Consider the following 21328-nt stretch of genomic DNA (forward strand, 5'->3'; position numbering starts at 1 on the left):
AATACCTAGTATATTTTTTGTGCAAGTAACCATTTTGGAGCAAATTTAGTGGGAACAATCACTTTTGTCTTTTCCAATACAGCTTTTCCCCTCACCGAAAACAAAAGGAAATACTGTGTGTTGACTAAACCTAATCTGGAACCTTCCTGGTAACTTCGTTGCCTATAGCGAAATTAAAAAGAAGTTATTTCATCGATTTCCATTGCTAACGCTTCTTCTGATTACAAACTCCAAACGCAGAAAGAAAAGTTCAGAACATGGAGAATTACGACGTGAAGTTTCTCTGCAGCTATGGTGGCGAGATCCACCACCGCCCCAACGACAAGAAGATCTCCTACGTCGACGGCCACAACAAGCTCCACTACGTTAACCGTGGAATCGACTTCACCGCCATGCTCACCGAACTCTCCGCCCTCTTTGACGCAGCCGGTGACATCCACTTCAAGTATCAGCTCCCCAGCGATGACTTTGACGCCCTAATATCCGTCACCAGCGACAGCGGCCTAAACAGCCTGATGCTTGAGTATGATAACCTCTACAGAGATTCCCCTAAAACCGCTCGGATGAGATTATTCATCTTCCCTGGTAACGGTCCTGATTCTGCGTCCACCCAACCTTTCCCAGCTAAACTGAAATCCAAAGTCAACAACGGTGCTGTTGTTCCTCCGCAAATTATGCCGGTGAAGTTCCAAGATCTGCCACCGGTTAACAATTTTAATACCTTAGACCGGGTGTTGGATTCGGATCCAAAAGTGAATCGACCGATTGAAGATTCCGGTTCTTCCTGTTTGAATAGTTTGTTACCTGATTTACAGTATGATGTTTTCATCAGCTTTAGAGGTGATGATACACACGCAAGCTTCACTTCCCATCTTTTCAAAGCCCTGTCCCGAAAGCTGATAGTTACATACACTGATGACTTGCTTCACGAAGGAGATTCGATCACGTCCCTCCTCCTCAGAGCAATTGAAGAGTCTTGCCTTTTGCTTGTTGTATTCTCAGAGAACTACGCATCCTCAAAGTGGTGCTTGCAAGAACTGGCTAAAATAATGGAGTGCAAGAAAGAATTTGGACGGCTTGTTATACCTGTCTTCTACAACGTTGATCCATCACATGTAAGGTATCAGCTAGGAAGTTACAGTGAAGCGTTTAAAAAACACTTGCAGAATAACAAGAAGGCGGATGTTCAGAAGTGGAGGGAAGCTCTCACTGCAGCAGCTAATTTAGAAGGCTTGGACTCCCGTTCTTATAGGTAAGTATTCCTTTATTGAGTTAAGGAACCCCTTTTTGTTCAATTTTGTTGACGATCGTGTTACACTGCTCCTAATGTTATGTCTTGACCCCCCTCCCCTTTCCTCTTCTTTCATATTGTAGGGACGAAATTGAATTCATTTAGAATATTGTCAAAGATGTTTTGCAGAAGCTGATTGACCATTACCCACCCAATGATAGTAAAAGTCTCGTTGGCATTAGTGAAAATCTTGAAAAGGTAGAATCACTATTAAGTGAATATGTTGAAGTCAGAATGATTGGAATTTGTGGCATAGGGGGTATAGAAAAAATAACTCTAGCAATACTTATATTTGAGAAATATTCTTATACGTTTGAAGGCTCCTGCTTCTTAAAAAATGTACGGGAAAGATCAGGAAACTATGGACTAACTGAGTTATGTCATCGACTTTATTTGGAGCTCTTACAGGGAAAATTTTGGCAAAATAACACAGGAAAATCCACTTTTGTTGAGGACAGGGTAAGCAAACAAAGAAATTTCATAGTTCTTGATGACGTGATTAGTTTAGAGCAATTAGATTACCTGGTTCAGAAGCTTCAATGGTGTGGCGCAGGTAGTAAGATATCACAGCTAGAGACAAAAATGTGCTGGTTCCAACGGTTGAAACAATATATGAGATGAAGATATTAGATTCTCATGAATCATTTAAACTGTTTAGTATGAATGCATTCAATGAAGACTATCCACAAATTGGATACGAGGAGCTATCATGGAAAGCGGTTGGCTGTTGCAAAGGCATCCCACTAGCCTTAATAGCATTGGGTTCTTTTCTTCATTCAAAGAGTAAAACTGAATGGCATAGTGCATTGAAAAAGCTTGAGAAGACACCAGCTCCAGAAATTCAGAATATTTTAAGATTGAGTTATGATGGATTAAATGATGAGGCAAAACAAATTTTTCTAGACATCGCATTTTTTTAAGGGAGAGCTTGTAGAATACGTAGTTAATCTGTTAGACAGTTGTGGCTTGTATGCAGCTATTGGCATGAGATCCTTTTTTGATAGAGCTTTAATAGCTATATCTCATAATTGTGTGCGGATGCATGACTTGATCCAAGAATTAGGTTGGGATATCGTTTGTCAACAATCTAGTGAAAATCCTGAAAATCGTAGCCACTTGTGGGATTCTAATGATATTCGGGATGTTTTAGGAAACAACAAAGTAAGCCGCACACTCTTTTCTGGGAGAAAATTTGTTAGAACAGAGATATAGTTTAGTTGAATTTCTAGAGGCAATGTTTTGATATTACATGATTTCATTTGATTTAATTCATTTCTTTTTCTTTTTGTTTATCAGGGAACTGATTCTATTGAAAGCATAGTGTTTGATATGTCTCAAATAGCAGATCTACAGTTGAATGCTGATACATTCAAAAAGATGCCTTAAGTTAAGATTTCTCAAATTATATATCCCATCGGAAAGTGATGGCAGATTAAATAAACTGCAACTTCCCATAGGACTAAAGTCATTTCCTTCTAAATTAAGATACTTGGAGTGGGATGCCTACCCTTTGCCATCTCTCCATTGAATTTTTGTCCTGAGAAGCTTGTTACTCTTCGCATTTGGAACAGTAAACTTAAAAGACTTTGGGATGTGGTTCAGGTTTGTACACAATGCATGTTTGGTCATTTGTTTGATGGATGGGTGTGATTTTTTAACCCCATATTATGGTTTACCATTTTGGTTTTTTCATTTGCATTATTGCAGAATCTTGTTAATTTAGAGAAAGTAGATCTAACAGATTCCCAAAAGTTGGTGGAGCTTCCGGATTTCTCCAAGGCAGATAATCTCAAAAGTGTTTATTTATCAAAATCTTAGGAGGTGCCAGAGTGAATGCGTGAAGCTCTTATCTCAATCTTTCTAACTGATAGATTGTCAGATTTAGTGCAATGAAAAGGCTTGTGTATACATTGCATGTTTTTGTTTCATTATTTTAACTATATAATCCCAGTTTTCTTGGGCAACCCTATGGAAATGCAAAATGGGAAATTAGTCAACTTGATCATAGTTCATTTATGATTAAATGCTTGTTTTTTTTGCTGCTCTATCTATAATTTCTGATGGCATTCACACACGTTCAATGTTGCAGCATTATGTTATGATTGGCAACAAAGCAATTGTGTGTTTGTTTCTGTTTTTATAACTAAATGAGTTTTTGTATCATTTATTTTTGTATTTCTGTCTCGAATAATGTCCAAATGCAACTAAATCTGCATTCTTTTTTATCTTTCACCTCTCTAAAAACTATCCAGCAATTGATGGCAGAAACCTTCTTTTACTAAAGACCAAGTAACTGTAAGAAGCTAAGATCAATAACAAGAAAAATATACCCAAAACCTAGAAAATAAGGACAACTTTACAAAAGAAACATGTCTTGTAAAATAATAAAATTGAAATTTGAAAGTAACAATCCAGCAATTTTGCTTAAGGCTTAAGAGTTCATCTATATCAAAGGTTTTTATAATTTGGAAGTGTATATTATTATTCTTTAATTAATAATATCACTTATCTAATATATTCTTATGAAATTATCCTCACAATGAAAAGCTTCGTCTACCATTATAGAAAATTAAATAACAAAAATAGAAAAAAATAGAAAAATCACAAAATAGAAAAGTGACAATATCACTTTCTTTATCATTTTTGGACATATAAATTAGACATGTCCATATGGTTAGAGATTACGTATAGGGACATATTCATAATAAGTGTGAAGAATGAATTCCATGCTTTGTCATGATAGAAGCAAAATACTATGGAGTATGAAACTAGAACATTCAATTCCATAACTGCAGTGTTTGGTCACACCCATAAACAAAATAGAAGACATATAAGGCCATACAGATTAAAAGAGTCCACCCACCATGACCAAAAATAATAAACAAACGGTACAGCCTAGCTCTGTAAATCCAATTGGCCATCTCTCAAATTGGCCCCTTATATTGAATCAAAAACAAAAAAAATAATTAGATCCGTTATTCACTGTTTCCATTAGCTGGCTCTCCCCTCCAACTAACAAGGCAGACAAGCTTACAGAGCTCTGCCAAACCTATTTCCAACAACCAACGGCTTGCCACTTGTCAACATATCCTGTGATTTGTATGTATCTGTACCGTATAACTGGCCTCAAATTATTAAAGTAATTCCCTCAACATTTCCAAAGTATTTCAATTTTGTCCATCTAATTAAATTGTCAACCATTATTCAGCTCTCTCTTTCCAAATTTGACCCTGTCCTATCCACACACCATTGCCACCGCCACCGCCACCATTGGCGGTAGCGTGCACTTCTAGATAGAGCCAAGAGCAAATCTGGAGGGGGGAAAATGTTAGAAAAGAAAAAAATTATACAGACATTTAAATAAATCACTAAACTTTCATGTGACTAACCTGAAATAAATAGTACCAAAAATAATTAATTTAATGATTTAGTTAAAAGATTTCTAAGGACAATAATATACTCTTTAAAAAAATTTTATATATTCAATACATTAAAAATATCAAAAACTTCTCAACAGAAATCAAATATATGAAAAGCTTAAAATAGGTCCTTTTAAGTTATGTTTGGTTGGAGAAAAAATGGAAGAAAATAGAAGGAATGAAAGAAAAATTGCAGATTTTTATGTGTAATTTATAAAGGGTGTTTTACAACTTCTCTTCCTTCTATTTTTCTTTCACTTATCTCCTATTTAGTAAGAATACAATTGTGATCCATAAGATAAAATAAAAAAAATAATATTATCATTAAATATCAAATTTATTTGATTTTAGATTCATAAAACAGATAGAAATGAAATTCATTAACTTTTTCTTAAACCAAATTATAGTATAATTCAAATGCACGATTACTCCCCTTATAAAACATAGTAATGAACATATTTGGTTCAAAAAAACTTTTGTTTTTTCAGTTTCAATTATGAAAAATCTAACAGTTTTATACCTTTTATTCTCATTTGTAAGATTTTGTCAAGGAATTCATGAAAGCAAGATTTTCTTTATGGAATTAGAAATTAACCTAAGGTAACAAGAGAAAGCAAGGCAAACATGAATGATAAAAATTCAAGAGAAAAAAAAGACAACTGTACACGAGTTTTAGCTGGGGCCCGGGAGCTTCCAACTCCAACCTCATGGTTCCATGTGCTACAAAATCCAGCATCCCAATGCCTTGTTTTTCATGCCCAACTCCAAAATAGTAGCGTCTATTCAGTTCTAAAATTGGAGTCATTTAGTGGATAGACACCACACTCTTTGATCAACAAGTTATCATCTTGTTTACTTCCAGTATCGCCACTGCTGACAAAGAATTCAAATGTGACTTTTGGGTTTTGCCCAGAAGACGCAATCTTATTATTCAATCTGTCCAGCTTGATTACATCAAAGATGCCTCCATAATTATATGCCATATAAACATGATCAGAACACCCTTCTGCCGGAATGTGATTTAGAAATAATATGCCAAATGAATATTTGTGCATGTTACTACCATCTTCCAAGTAGCAACGGCATTTAATATCAAGTTCATAATCTAAACTATACTTAGGGATAACAACGCAGAGAAGGGAAGTAAAACCATAACTGGAAGGTGAAGAAACTTCAAAAGTTATGAAATACCCTTTGTCCGATGCATGAACTACTTTGGTACTCTGTAGTCGGGGTAACAAATCTTGAAGAAATCACTTCTCTGAACTACTCCTTTTTCTCCTCTTCTGGATTCACACACGTAAGCAAGTTTTCTTATATCTTTAAGGTACCAATAAATACAATTCGCCACATCCAACTTCATGCAATTATGGAACGAGATGTTTATGCATTTTTCTTCTTGTAGTCTAGGAATATTTGAACTGAATGTCACATTTTGCAGCATTATGCAGTCTAAAGCAGTCAAATGACGAATGGATGATGGAAGCTCTGGCAAATGTTAAAGCATCTTACACCCTTTTAGAGACAGTGTTTTCAGCTCCGTAAGGTGCTTGATGCTCACCGGCAATGTCTCCACAGGGCTTCCATCTAGAAGTAATTTCCGTAAAGATGAAAAGTGACTGACATAGGATAAACTTGTGCGGCTCTTGATATAGAGGTGCTTAAGAGATTTTGAATGCATCTTAGTTTCAAGCATCTCAAGTTTTGCACAGTTCAGAAGATTTAAAAGTTCAAGTTTTCCAAGTGATAAAAGAGATGGATGGACATGACGCAAACTTCGACAGCCAGACAGATGTACACTTTTGAGATTATCTGTCTTGGAGAAATCCGGAAGCTCCACCAACTTTTGGGAATCTGTTAGATCTACTTCCTCTAAATTAACAAGATTCTGCAATAATGCAAATGGAAAAACCAAAATGGTAAACCAAAATATGGGGTTAAAAAATCACACCCATCCATCAAACAAATGACAAAACATGCATTGTGTACAAACCTGAACCCCATCCCAAAGTCTTTTAAGTTTACTATTCCGGATGCGAAGAGTAACAAGCTTCTCAGGACAAAAATTCAATGGCAGAGATGGCAAAGGGTAGGCATCCCACTCCAAGTATCTTAATTTAGAAGGAAATGGCTTTAGTCCTACGGGAAGCTGCAGTTTATTTAATCTGCCATCACTTTTTGATGGGATATATAATTTGAGAAATCTTAACTTAGGCATCTTTTTGAATGTATCAGCATTCAACTGTAGATCTACTATTTGAGACATATCAAACACTATGCTTTCAATAGAATCAGTTCCCTGATAAACAAAAAGAAAAAGAAATGAATTAAATCAAATGAAATCAAGTAATATCAAAACATTGCCTCTAGGAATTCAACTAAACTATATCTCTGTTCTAACAAATTTTCTCCCAGAAAAGAGTGTGTGGCTTACTTTGTTGTTTCCCAAAACATCCCGAATATCATTAGAATCCCACAAGTGGCTACGATTTTCAGGATTTCCACTAGATTGTTGACAAACGATATCCCAACCTAATTCTTGGATCAAGTCATGCATCCGCACACAATTATGAGATATAGCTATTAAAGCTCTATCAAGAAGGGATCTCATGCCAATAGCTGCATACAAGCCACAACTGTCTAACAGATTAACTACGTATTCTACAAGCTCTCCCTTAAAAAAAATGTGATGTCTAGAAAAATTTGTTTTGCCTCATCATCTAATCCATCATAACTTAATCTTAAAATATTCTGAATTTATGGATCTGATGTCTTCTCAAGCTTTTGCAATGCACTATGCCATTCAGTTTTACTTTTTGAATGAAGAAAAGAACCCAATGCTATTAAGGCTAGTAGGATGCCTTTGCAACAGCCAACCGCTTTCCATGATAGCTCCTCGTATCCAATTTGTGGATAGTCTTCATTGAATGCATTCAAACTAAACAGTTTAAATGATTCATGAGAATCTAATATCTTCATCTCATATATTGTTTCAACCGTTGGAACCAGCACATTTTTGTCTCTAGCTGTGATAATGATCTTACTACCTGCGCCACACCATTGAAGCTTCTGAACCAGGTAATCTAATTGCTCTAAACTACTCACGTCATCAAGAACTATGAAATTTCTTTGTTTTCTTACCCTGTCCTCAACAAAAGTGGATTTTCCTGTGTTATTTTGCCAAAATTTTCCCTGTAAGAGCTCCAAATAAAGTCGACGACGTAACTCAGCTAGTCCATAATTTCCTGATCTTTCCCGTACATTTTCTAAGAAGCAGGAGCCTTCAAACGTATAAGAATATTTCTCAAATATAAGTCTTGCTATAGTTGTTTTTTCTATACCCCCTATGCCATAAATTCCAATCATTCTGACTTCAACATATTCACTTAATAGTGATTCTACCTTTTCAAGATTTTCACTAATGCCAACGAGACTTTTACTATCATTGGGTGGGTAATGGTCAATCAGCTTCTGCAAAACATCTTTGACAATATTCTGAATGAATTCAATTTCGTCCCTACAATATGAAGGAAGAGGAAAGAAGAGGGGGGGTCAAGACATAACATTAGGAGCAGTGTAACACGATCATCAACAAAATTGAACAAAAGGGGTTCCTTAACTCAATAAACGCATACTTATCTATAAGAAAGGGAGTCCAAGCCTTCTAAATTTGCTGCTGCAGTGAGAGCTTCCCTCCACTTCTGAACCTCCGCCTTCTTGTTATTCTGCAAGTGTTTTTTAAATGCTTCACTGTAACTTCCTAGCTGGTACCTTACATGTGATGGATCAACGTTGTAGAAGACAGGTATAACAAGCCGTCCAAATTCTTTCTTGCACTCCATTATTTTAACCAGTTCTTGCAAGCACCACTTTGAGGTTGCGTAGTTCTCTGAGAATACAACAAGCAAAAGGTAAGACTCTTCAATTGCTCTGAGGAGGAAGGTCGTGATCGAATCTCCTTCGTGAAGCAAGTCATCAGTGTTTGTAACTATCTGCTTTCGGGACAGGGCTTTGAAAAGATGGGAAGTGAAGCTTGTGCGTGTATCCTCACCTCTGAAACTGATGAAAACATCATACTGTAAAGCAGGTAACGGACTAGTCAAACAGGAAGAACTAGAATCTTCGACCGTTCGATTCACTTTTGGATCTGAATCCAACACCCGGTATGAGGTATTAAAATTGTTAATCGGTGGCAGATCTTAGAACTTCATCGGCGTAATTTGCGGAGGAACAACAGCACCGCCGTTGACTTTTGATTTCAGTTTAGCTGGGAAAGGTTGGGTGGACGCAGAATCAGGACCGTTACCAGGGAAGATGAATAATCTCATCTGAGCGGTTTTAGGGAAATCTCTGTAGAGGTTATCATACTCAAGCATCAGGCTGTTTCGGCCGTTGTCACTGGTGACGGATATTAGGGCGTCGAAGTCATCGCCGGGGAGCTGATACTTAAAGTGGATGTCACTGGCGGCGTCAAAGAGGGCGGAGAGTTCCGCGAGCATGGCGGTGAAGTCGATTCCACGGTTAACGTAGTGGAGCTTGTTGCGGCCGCCGACGTAGGAGATCTTCTTGTCGTTGGGGCGGTGGTGGATCTCGCTGCCATAGCTGCAGAGAAACTTCACGTCGTAATTCTCCATGTTCTGAACTTTTCTTTCTGCGTTTGGAGTTTGTAATCAGAAGGAGCGTTAGCAATAGAAATCAATGAAATAACTTCTTTTTAATTTTGCTATCGGCAACGAAGTTACCAGGAAGGTTCCAGATTAGGTTTAGTCAACACACAGTATTTCCTTTTGTTTTCGGTGAGGGAAAAAGTTGTATTGGAGAAGACAAAAGTGATTGTTCCCACTAAATTTGCTCCAAAATGGTTACTTGCACAAAAAGTATACTAGGTATTTGGATTAAAAACCATTAATTTATACAAAATTTTAGGCTAATTTTTTTGATAGAGAAAGTACAGAGAGCCAATAGAAATTTTGTACAATGTGTACAATGAATGTTTATTCAATATTAGAGATATAATTATTAGCATTACCTTTTCCTTGCCGGTTTCATAATATGGTATTAGAGTTTTAGATTTGAAAAATCAACAGTTCAATCCTTTGTGAACTCCAAAACTCGGATGGTTATTCTGAATAGTATGGATGATGTTCATATTGTACTAAAGATTTAGCCTATTGTACACATTGTACACTTAAAAAAATTGGACAGTTTGATTTTTTTTTTGGAGAGAGACGAACACAAATTAAATCGTCCGATTTGTGCTGGACAAACAGTTTTTTGTTAAAAAATCGGATCCACCCAGGAACGGATCCAAAAATATTATTATGGGGGTCAATAACATATATGATATTAAAAATTATGTAAAAATTATATAACGTAAGATGTATTATAAAAATATATTGATAGAGAATATATTTTAAAGTATAAAAAATATATGTACTTTTTACTAACGAAGTGGTCGATTTTTCGTATAATAAAATTTATTGATAATAGAATCTGTGTCAAAATTTTTAGCAATTTTTTTAATATAATTAAAAGACAATTAACAAAAAATTTATCTTTCATCTTGTTTCTGAATTTTTTTCACAATATTCATAGCTGAAAAAGATCTTTGAGTTATACCAGTTGAAACAACGAGAATTAATATCAAATGAATCAAGAAGGACGATCACAAGAAGAAAAAGAATCCACTTCGTTTTTGTTTAATTAAAAAATATTAGTAATAATATCTTTTTCAAATTTTTTTAATATTATTACTTATTTTTTAGATATTAGAAATCATTAATATTTAGATTGGACTAAACTTTTATTTATACTAGACTAAATACTAAATACAATTTTAAAAAATTAAATCATACTTAATAACTTATTACTATTAATTTTTTTTAAAAAAAGTTGGGGACCGAGGCCTCCACTCGCCCCCGTAAGTCCGTCCCTGGATCCACCAATTTCATACATTTTTTTTTTGCAAAAAAATTGGACCCATCAATTTCAAGTTTGAAAGAAATTTTTTTTATGCAAAAAAATCGGACCTACTAATTTCATGCATGCAATTACTACCTGTTTAATTATTATTTATCAAGTAAACATGTATGGGCTCTTTTTTATATATATGGAAGTAAAAGTAGTGATATATCTTAACATTGTAATTTTTGGTGTTTTTTAAAAGTGTGGAAGATACACAAATCAGATGGTCCGATTTTTATACTTCAAACTTTTTAATTTTTTTTAACAGAAATCCCTCGGTCCGATTTATGTACTCTCACAAATTCCTCGATCCGATTTCACAAATCCCTCGGTCCAATTTCTGTACTCTCACAAATTCTTCGGTCCGATTTCACAAATCTCTCAGTCCAATTTCTGTATTCTCACAAATCGGACGGTCCAATTTTATTAATTTATTAATTTTTGAATGATTTATTCTTGATTTACGGATCATAGATAGATAAATTTTATTATTAAAACACGTATTTAAGAATTATTTATCAAAACATAAATTTTGTGGCGTGATTGCAGCAGAACTTCCTGTTATGACGAATGGTGAATTCACTGTGAGAATGAAATTTAATTCTAGGGAGACAGTGATTAAGGCGGTGAAAGATTATACCATCCGTAGAGGTGTAGATTATTGGGTGCATGAGTCAGAACTAATGACATTCTATGCTAAATGTACCCAATATGACGCAGGTTGTGATTGGCTTATCAGAGTTAGCAAAATGTCCAAGAAGTACTGTTGGAAAATAAGGAGGTACACTGGTAGTCACACCTGTACTAGGGCCACCATTTCTCAAGATCATTCGAAACTAGATTCCAACATAATTGCAAAAGAAATAAAGCCATTGGTAGAAATTGACCCATCTATAAAGGTGAAATCAGTGATTGCAGAAGTACAGTCGAAATTTAACTACACCATAAGTTATTGCAAAGCATGATTAGCAAAGTAGATGGCAGTGGAGTCAATTTTTGGAGGTTGGAAAGCTTCATACGAAACTTTGTCCATATGGTTTGAGGCTATGTGTTACAAGAAACTATTAGCAGTCGTTCATTTTGAAACAATGTCTGCGTATCAAGAGGATGACTTTGTTCCTAATAAAATATTAGATCTTGCTATCATTTGTTCAAGGCACATTTTAAGAATATCATAAAAAATAATTTATTAAAAATTATTTAAAAAAATAAATTCTTTTATATTTTCAATATAGTGAGCATATCAAAAACTTAAAAAATTTCTATTATTACGCTATTAAAATATGCACTAAGATAGTTAAATTCTAAAAAATTACGCTACCAACTTTTTACACATATTGATTTCATATAATTATGTTTTTGAAAATCTGACTAGACTGTCTAGACGGACTAATCCAACCATGAACCGAATCTCTTTGCGATTTGGCTCAACATTTAAAATTGCCGATTATAAAATTGTTCAAATACCGTTGAACTGAGTGAGAATCGATAAGTCGAATCGAACCGATATAAGACCGGTTCTGTTAAAATGGTACTGTTTTGCATTTTCTTAAAAAAAAAAAAGAAAGTCGTCTTCTTCTTCACTTCTCCTTCTCCTCATTTAGATATATCCCCACCCTCCCAACACAAACCCTAGGTTATTCCCCCTCCGCCACAAAGGTCTCACTCAGCGCCGCTGTTGATTGAGCTCAGACATCACCGTGTTTTCGTCTGGTCATTCGTGGCTCTGCGCTTTTTCCTCATTTAATAAACTGTGCATCTTTCTCGAGCTTGTCTTTAGTTGCTGGTCTTCACAGTCACCGTTCGTCGCGCTCAGACACAACCGTCCTGGTCTAGAAGTCGTGGTCGAAGTCTCCAACTCCTCTCCTCATTCACTAAGCGCAACTTCTTACTCAAGCACATCATTCGCCGTCTGCTCTTCATTTTTCCAACCGTGTTTCTGCCGCCATCCATCGTCCTGCTCGCGCCTAATCTTTGTCTCTGCCGTGCTTCTGCCTCTCTGCTCAAACTGCGCAGAACGAAGGCACATTTTTTTTATTTTTCATTCTTTGTTCTTCATTCATTGCTTGGAACATTGATTCAATGATTTTTTTTTTAGATTTTGCTAGAACATTGATTTTCTTTGGGATTCTGATCTTCATTTTTTTTGTGCAATGTTCTTTGTTGATTTTTTTAATTTGAATCATTGAATGATTAACTCTATTCTTATGCTATATTGTACTCAATTTTTTTGTTTTTGATTAATTGAATCCTTGAATAATTACTTTATTTTTTTAGTTCATTGGTTTATCTTTATTAAAACTGTGCTGATTTAATTGATTTAGTTCACTATTAACCTTATTAATCTTTATTAAAAATTAAAAATTATGCTAAAAATGTTGTTAAAACTCTATTTATTTTGATTTTTTGGGAATTCTGGTCTTGTTTCCTCTATTCTTTGTTTTTCATTGATTTTTAAATTTGAACCATTGAATGTGTTTATGTGCTGTATTGTACTCTATTTCCTTGTTTTTGATTGATTGAATCATAATGATTAGTTAATTTTTTAGTTCACTGGTTAATCTTTGTTAAAACGGTGTTAATTTAGTTGATTTAGTTCATTGGTTAACCTTGTAATCTTTATTAAAAATTTAAAATTATGGTAAAAATTTGGTTAAAACTCCGTTTATATTGATTTTTTATTTGGATTCTGGTAATTATTTTCTCTATTCTTCATTGATTTTTAAATTTGAATCATTGAATGATTGGCTATGTTTATGATATACGGACACTTTAATGAGTTGTTATGTCAGCATGTCGGAAACATTTCGGACACGACACTTATCGACACTCGTCTAACACGCGTGTCTGCCGTGTTCAACCATGTCTAAATAAAAAATAAAAAATTCTTTCTCGGACATGTTTGTACACACCTAAATATCATCACGTGTCGGTGTGTCCAACCTTATTCTTAATACTTTATATAATTAAAATAAGACATTAAAAATAATTAAAAAATTAATTTACATTTTAATATAAAAAATGTATGCATGTGTCCCCGTGTCTTATAAACTTTTAAAATTTGTGTGTCGATGTGTCCCATGTCGTGCTGTATCCTATATCTATATCAATGTACATGCATCATAACCTGTATTTCTGTACTACTGTATTGTACTCTGTTTCCTTTTTTTGATTGATTGGATCATTGAATGATTAGTTAATTTTTTAGTTTATTAGTTAATTCTTGTTAAAATTGTATTAATTGTTAAATTAAGAGAGAGGATGATGGTGGCAGTTGAAAGGTGGGAAATTTGGGGTTTTTTGTAGGGTTTAGGTATTTCTATCATTAGGAACTCATTTTTTATGGGTATAATAATTGTTTTTTATTTAATTGATACATTTATTAGCGTATTTATTAGCGTCTGTATCTTTCATGGATATATATGGTAATTTACTTTTTATATATACCATTAAAATGAAAAGTACACCAAAAAAAATATACATGAAACTTGATGAAACTTGAAAGGCAGTCCAAGCATACCCTATTATTAGAAAAGGCTATACTTTATAAGCATAACTAATTAATAAAAAGTGTAGCCATATATAAGGTAAATTTCTTGTACTTGGTGGCTGGAGATTTGCTTATAAATCGCATGGCACTAATGAGTATGATTTGAATAGGTGACATACATGAGTGATCTTCCAGTCTTTCCTTAATTTAATGCTAACAGTGGCCGTTTCATTTTCTTTGGCAATGGTATTCATAATATTACGTTCATGTTGCAAGTGTGAGGTGTATGAAATTAATTTTACATTAAAAAATAAAAATAAAAACTTATAAAATAAGAGACCCATAAATTTATTACTTTAAGATTTTGAAGCTCCGAAAATCATCATTCTTGCTGTTAAGAAAAGTGTCAATTGTCAAAGCATTCTTGCTGTTAAGAAAAGTGTCAATTGTCAAAGCATTCATCTCAGAGTGGTAACAAGTTATAGCTCGCGATATCCTTGCCAGAACAATTACAATATTGGAGTTGACCAACCTAATACATCATTGTTATGCTGCACTGCACAACACATGCCGTGTGCTTTGCTCGCTGCATAACTCATTCAACCGCTTGCATTTTTTAATATTTTTATTCTTTTTTTTTCATTTTTCAATTAGTTGGTTGACAGCAATTTCCTTCTTCCAGTGTCATAGGATGACTAGAAAATTAGATGCAGCAGATTTAAGGAATGGACTTAATTCATATTATTTTTTCTCCTCGTAATATTTAACAAGAAAGGAAAATGATGTTTAATTTGTATTATTATTTTGTACATTTTGAATACCAAAATAAAAAATATATGAGATGTATATGAAAATTGTGCATATAAAATTAAAAAAATATTATTTGTAGATCAAAATTAGTTATATATATATTATTAATTTTTTATATATATTTATATTTTAATATATATTTTTTGTTAGCAACTAATTTTAATATATATTAATATTAATCAATATTTTCTATTAAAAAAATTAATAATCTTCATATTAAGACAACTTTAATTTTGTGATTGTTTAGTATCAAGTTGGTACTTGGTAGTATAATAGTTCGTTGGATTTAGAGACTGAGCAATCGTTGACCATATATATAAGAATAAGACGCAATCAAAACATTTTCTCCTAATACAATCCAAAGAGATCTAAAAGCCGATACAGGAAGCTAGAAGAGCGTGATATATGTTTTATGTTATATTTACTCTCTGCAATAATAATCTCAATAATAGTTAGAGTTGTAATTCGATAATATGTCGTCGTCTTTCTGTACAACAAAGTACGATGTATTCATTAGCTTCAGACGTGAGGACACCCGCAAAACTTTCACTGTCTATCTGTTTAACCTTCTGGCAAACAAGACAATCCGAGCATACATGGATTGTCTTCTCCGGAGAGGAGATGAAGTCTGGCCAGCACTCGAGAAAGCGATCGAGAGCTCGCTAATATCGATCGTGGTTTTCTCAGAAAATTACGCGCTTGGAAGAGCTCGTCAAGATTCTTCAATGGAGGGAATATCACGGTCAGGTTGTTATACCCGTTTTTTATAGAACAGATCCGTCAGATATACAGAACCAAAATGGGAGTTTTGAGAAGGCGTTTGCAAAATACAAAAGAGATCTTGCAGAGAGTGAATCCAACAGAGACAAGATAAGCAACTGGAGAGACGCTCTCAAGAAATCAGCTAATATTTCTGGATAGCACTCCACAAACTATGCGTAAGTTACTAAGTTTATATATGAAAAATGCTCCAATTATTATTATTATTTACCTGAGATTATTAATGTTGCCTATATTGTCTTACACCATGCATTTAAAAAAAAAGAAGTTATTTTAATAAATTTGTATTATTCATCATGTGATCAAGTTTAGTAATTAGAAAGTGTCTTGGTTAGGTTAGCTAATTAACAAGTTCCTACAGATACAGCAATAAAACCCTTGCTAAGGAGAAAAGTTTTTTAAAATTTTAATTATCTTATATTAAAATAATAAAAAAATCTGCTTTAATTAATTTCTTTTTTATTTTTCTGTATACTTTTATACTATATATAATCGAAATATAACAAAAGTTAGTGAACAATTTTTTCTTAAAATAAAATCTATAAAAAATATTTATTTTGCTATTTACAAGACTTGAATTCAACATGTCATACTTAAATTATAAATTACTTATAATCTCAACTAAAATTTTTATACATATTTAATAAATAAAAGAGTAAATAATACCTATTAATATACTGATAAATATAGTTGTATCAAAGGCACATACATGTACACATGATAAATATTTTTGTTTTGGCCCTTAAAAATTATAGTTTTCTTTAGTTTCAAAATACTATATATATTTTATTATAAATGTAAATTAAGTTTAATTATATTATTTGCAAAATTTAATTACATTACTTTTAAAGTTTGATTATAAATACGAAAATGTCTAGCTTGTTTTGTTTCTCTTGGTTTTTGGACCCTATACTATATGAAAATACTATGTTTGTTTTAAGTTCATAAAAGTAAGGGTAAAAAACCAAAATAAGCCATGGTAGGTTTAATATTATACGAATAAGTCAATGAAAAAATTGATTCAGCAATCAACCAACGTGCATAACTATATAATTCGAATCACCACGATTCGAACTCAATTTGAATGTAGTTTGAATTAGTGCAATTCGAATTACTCACACCCACGCATGCAACGTAATTCGAATTGATGCAATTCGAATTAGCTTCATATAATTCGAATCATGCTGATTCGAATTAGCATGAGGTTGCAATATTATATAATTCAAATCTCACTTATTCGAACTATGCACGTTTCGCCACTAGTAGTAATTCGAATTGGGGTATTTCGAATTACACAAGATTTTTCTATAAAAGGAGTTCGAATCCACCCCATTCGAACCACTTTCCCACTCTCAGACCCCACCAAATCCTAGAAAAAATGACCCAGTTTCGCTCCGATAAAGGCTGGAGCAGAGTATTTAGCTGATGGAGGACGATCCATGTAGACTATATCGGTTGGATGGAGTGGCTCATATTGCCGGGGTCATCAACGAGGAGGTTGGTATTTTTTTTGGTTGGTTATTTTTGTGATGCAGCACGTGGTTTTTGTTGGTGGTATTGCATGTGGTTTGTTGAAGTGGTTTCGTTTGTGGTTTGATAGGCGGTTTAGTTTAGCGGTTTCTGTTACTGGCTTTGCATGTGGTATTGGTAGTGGTTTATGTTCAGTGGTTTTGCATGTTGTAGCGGTACTGTATGCGGTTTATGTAAGTGGATTTAAATGCGCTTTCGGTAGTGGTTTATTATATTACTTTTGTATGTGGTTTATTATATGGCTTTTCTATGTGGTTTATTATATTGCTTTTGTATGCGGTCATGGTTTTGGCAGCCCCAGCGTTGCATCTCGAGCATGCGGCGACAGCAGGGCATGCCACTGGATGAGAGATACGTTTCGTACCTACAGATGGCCGGATTACACTATCTTGCTAGACTGAACGATAGATGGTTCTGATTAGATGAGCCCCTTGTTAGTGCATTCGTCGAGCGGTGGCATCCGGAGACGCACAACTTCTACATGCCGTTCGGAGAGTGCACGATCACACTTCAGGATGTGGCATACCAGTTGGGATTGTCAGTGGACGGACGCTATGTCACTGGTTGCCTTACAGATTTTCATGTATACATCGAGGGTGGCCGTCCTGCCTGGGTGTGGTTCTAGGAGTTGCTTGGAGTGATTCCTCCTCCGAGCCAAGTTCAAAAGTTCGCTGTAAACTGCACTTGGTTCCAGGAGACTTTTGGGGAGTGCCCCGTGGGAGCCGATGAGGAGACTGTGCGGCGCTTTGCTCGTGCATATATCATGATATTGTTGGGTACTCAGCTGTTTGTCGACAAGTCCGGCAACCGCATTCACATCAGATGGCTTCCATACGTTGCTAGGCTTGAGGAGATGGGTACCTACAGCTGGGGTCTGCAGCACTAGCATAGTTGTACCGGTGCATGTGCTGAGTGGCGAACAGACATGTGGTAAAGTTAGCGGGCTCACTTCAGTTACTTCAGTCCTGGATCTTCTGGCGCTTTTCTAGGTTTAGGCCGGCTGGGTATGATACGTGCAGCTGGCCCTTGGCCTCGAGGTACCGTACGTAGACCTTTCTATTTCAATTTAAAATAGTTGATTACATGTTCGCTTCTTATGTTATACAAATCTGTCACACTTTTAATTAGCTGTAACACCAATGTGAGATGTAGGTGGTCAGGTTACAACCCTCCCGGTGGCGAGAAGGGACCTAGAGTGCAGAACTGGAGACTAAGGCTAGACATGTTATAGGCCACCAATGTGAGTATACTAACCGGCAATGTTTATTTAATTAATTAAACTTTATGACTTTAGATCATGGATTGAACAGAAAAATGATGGAATCTTTCTGCAATTTATCTGGATGCCCTATAGCACTCCCGAGGTATTGCAGGTTGTGCATCCGGAGGTGTTGGAGCCTCGGCATACGGCGATGTGGCGATCTGTGACATCACTGATATACTTTGCCGTGATAGAGTGACATCAGATAGATATGGTTTTACCGCAGTTCGGCGGAGTCCAACCCCGTCCACATCCCGCCTTAAACATCGACTTTCTAATGTCGAAGGACGGGAGAGGGGGTGATCGTTGGTTTCCGTCGGCTCTTCAGATATGGCATCTTCATTGGGAGAGCCGTGCCGACCACGTTCTTCGGTTTGATGTTGTTGCAGACCCTGGACCATCACATGATTACCTGCAGTGGTGGAGTCGGCATGGAAAGAGGTTTCTGTCACCAGAGATGTATTTGGGTGATCCGAGAGCCGTTCCTATTCCTGTGGAGACGTCGCAGAGGGGTCCTGGGCGAGTTCCCGACATGTATCGTGCTGACGACGTCCCGGATAGGCGTCGGGTCGAGAGGAGAGCTCGTGTGGGAACACGTCAGAGCCAGCGCGAGTGGAGGTGGCTGGATCAGGCTATGGAGGAGGGTGATGGGGACGGCCACCCTGGAGGACGACGACGAGGCCCGGAGGCAGACAGAGAGGGCGTGCTGCGGCCGACGATCACGGACATCATGGTCACGACGACAACGACGATCTGGTAGGGATGCTGGAGGGCATGCTGCAGTAGGGGGTGTTAGTCCCCATCATGTAGGGCATGGAGGTGAGTGGTACGGCTCCGATATGGGTGACGGCACAGATCAGGGTGACGGTGGAGTTGCTCAGGCCCACTAGGCGATTACTTCGTTGGTGTCCCTGCCGATGATTAGACACTTCAGGAGAGTACGCCTTGGGTTAGCCCGGGTTCCATGTTTTCAGACTTCCTGGCAGCTGACGGGCTTGATGCGGCATACAGCGGTTCACACTTTCTAGATGAGCTTACTGCCATCATGCAGGAGGATGATGCGGCCCGTCGGCGTGGTCAGAGTTCCGGCACGCCTGCACCTTTAGCTGTCGATCTTAACGAGCCTCCTACGATGCCAGCTGCTGACCCTTTTACATTGGGTGGTACTCCTCCTTTCGCCTATACTGCTGCGTCACATTCAGGTGCCAGGCCGTCTGGGGCCTCCGTCCAGCCTAGGCCACATGCACAGCCTGCCCTGGACGACGAGGATGATGAGATTGAGGACGAGGAGCCGCTTATCCGGAGTGGTCAGAGGACACGGGTACCCCGTTGTTGCTTCACCGGTTCACATCTTTTTAGATGATTGTTGTATCTTGTATGGCTTTTTTTCATGTTCATTGTTGTATTTTAGCGAACTTTGTTATTGTACTTTGACTATTTATGTTTCGGTTCGTTAGAACTTTATCATGATGTTGTACTTTGAAAACGGCCTTTCAATGCTACTTTCAGTAACTATCTTATTGTCCCCCACATGTATGCATTTAATTTCTAGACCTCTATGGTGAACCAACAATACAAAATGTGAACATCCTCACTAATTCGAACTAGCACAATTCGAATTCACCAATGTGTAATTCGAAATATCCCAATTCGAATTACTACTAGTGGCGAAACGTGCATAGTTCGAATCAGTGAGATTCGAATTATATAGTGCTACAACCTCATGCTAATTCGAATCAGCATGATTCGAATTATATGAAGCTAATTCGAATTGTATCAATTCGAATTACGTTGCATGCGTGGGTGTGAGTAGTTCGAATTGCACTAATTCGAACTACATTCAAATTGAGTTCGAATTGTGGTGATTTGAATTATATAGTTATGCACGTTGGTTGATTGCTGAATCAATTTTTCTGTTGGCTTATTCGTGTAATATTAAACCTACCATAGCTTATTTTAGTTTTTTACCCTAAAATTAATGATAATTTGTTTTTTTTTGGTGACTTTGATATAATGATAATTTGTTTAAGTCCATTAAATAATAGTTCCAATTTTTTTTTGAAAAGTTTGAGGGACTAAAATCTAATATTTTGAAAATTTATGACCTGCTCTATATGAAACCAAATCAAAACAATTTTTAAATATTTGGACTAAAATTAAAATAAAATATTTATATATATCAAAACCAATAAAATTTAAGATAATCAAATTTTATGTTCAAATGAAATTAATAGTTAAAGTTGGATAAGTTGGTTTTACCTTTTTTTTTCATTGTTTAGTAGTATTTGTTTTAGAATTATATAAAGAAAAAAAAAGAAAATAATAAAAGAATAAACTCTTTTTTTACTTTACAAAATCTTAAAACAAAAAATAAAAAAAATTAAGAAACGAAAATCAAGTAATTTGGAATACAGGCCATCTTTTTCCTTTATTCAAAATATATAGTCTTAAAAATTGATGAATGGTTTTAAAAAAAATAATTTCATTCATAATTTGTTTTGAAAATATACAGAATACATATATTTGAAATTAGAAATTAGAAAAATGAAAAAGATATTCATTGATGTGTCCAGTACAATAAAGGAAAAAGTATAGCAAGACAATAGTGTAGGTCCCTTTTTAGAATTAGTAAATATGTCCATTATTTAATCAACAAAAGAAAAGTGAGTAATCTCATACTATTAGATATAATCTCACACCATTAAAAACTCTAATGATAGTTAATTAATGGCTACAAATCACAAAGATTTAGATCTTTTAAATTTTGAATTTCACGTTAGAGG

At 35.5% G+C, this 21328-nt stretch overlaps 1 long non-coding RNA gene and 2 pseudogenes across 2 annotated transcripts; 2 read left to right on the forward strand and 1 right to left on the reverse strand.

Annotated features, from left to right (window-relative positions):
• Nucleotides 1–1525: 1525 nt before the first annotated feature.
• LOC107465376 (disease resistance protein RUN1-like) lies at nt 1526–2677 on the forward strand (annotated as a pseudogene).
• Nucleotides 2678–5265: 2588 nt separating this feature from the next.
• LOC127741540 (disease resistance protein RML1B-like) lies at nt 5266–7356 on the reverse strand (annotated as a pseudogene).
• An 8004-nt stretch (nt 7357–15360) lies between these two features.
• Nucleotides 15361–20060, forward strand: LOC107465377 (uncharacterized). Of its 2 annotated transcripts, none has more exons than XR_008002579.1 (4): nt 15361–15912; nt 17580–18321; nt 18437–18524; nt 18639–20060. It is a non-coding gene; the product is annotated as an uncharacterized LOC107465377 (long non-coding RNA). The 2 variants fall into 2 exon arrangements; XR_008002580.1 differs by lacking the exon at nt 15361–15912 and adding an exon at nt 17019–17251.
• Nucleotides 20061–21328: the final 1268 nt, after the last annotated feature.

Source organism: Arachis duranensis, chromosome 9, assembly GCF_000817695.3.
Source record: "Arachis duranensis cultivar V14167 chromosome 9, aradu.V14167.gnm2.J7QH, whole genome shotgun sequence".
Taxonomy (NCBI): Eukaryota; Viridiplantae; Streptophyta; class Magnoliopsida; order Fabales; family Fabaceae; genus Arachis; species Arachis duranensis.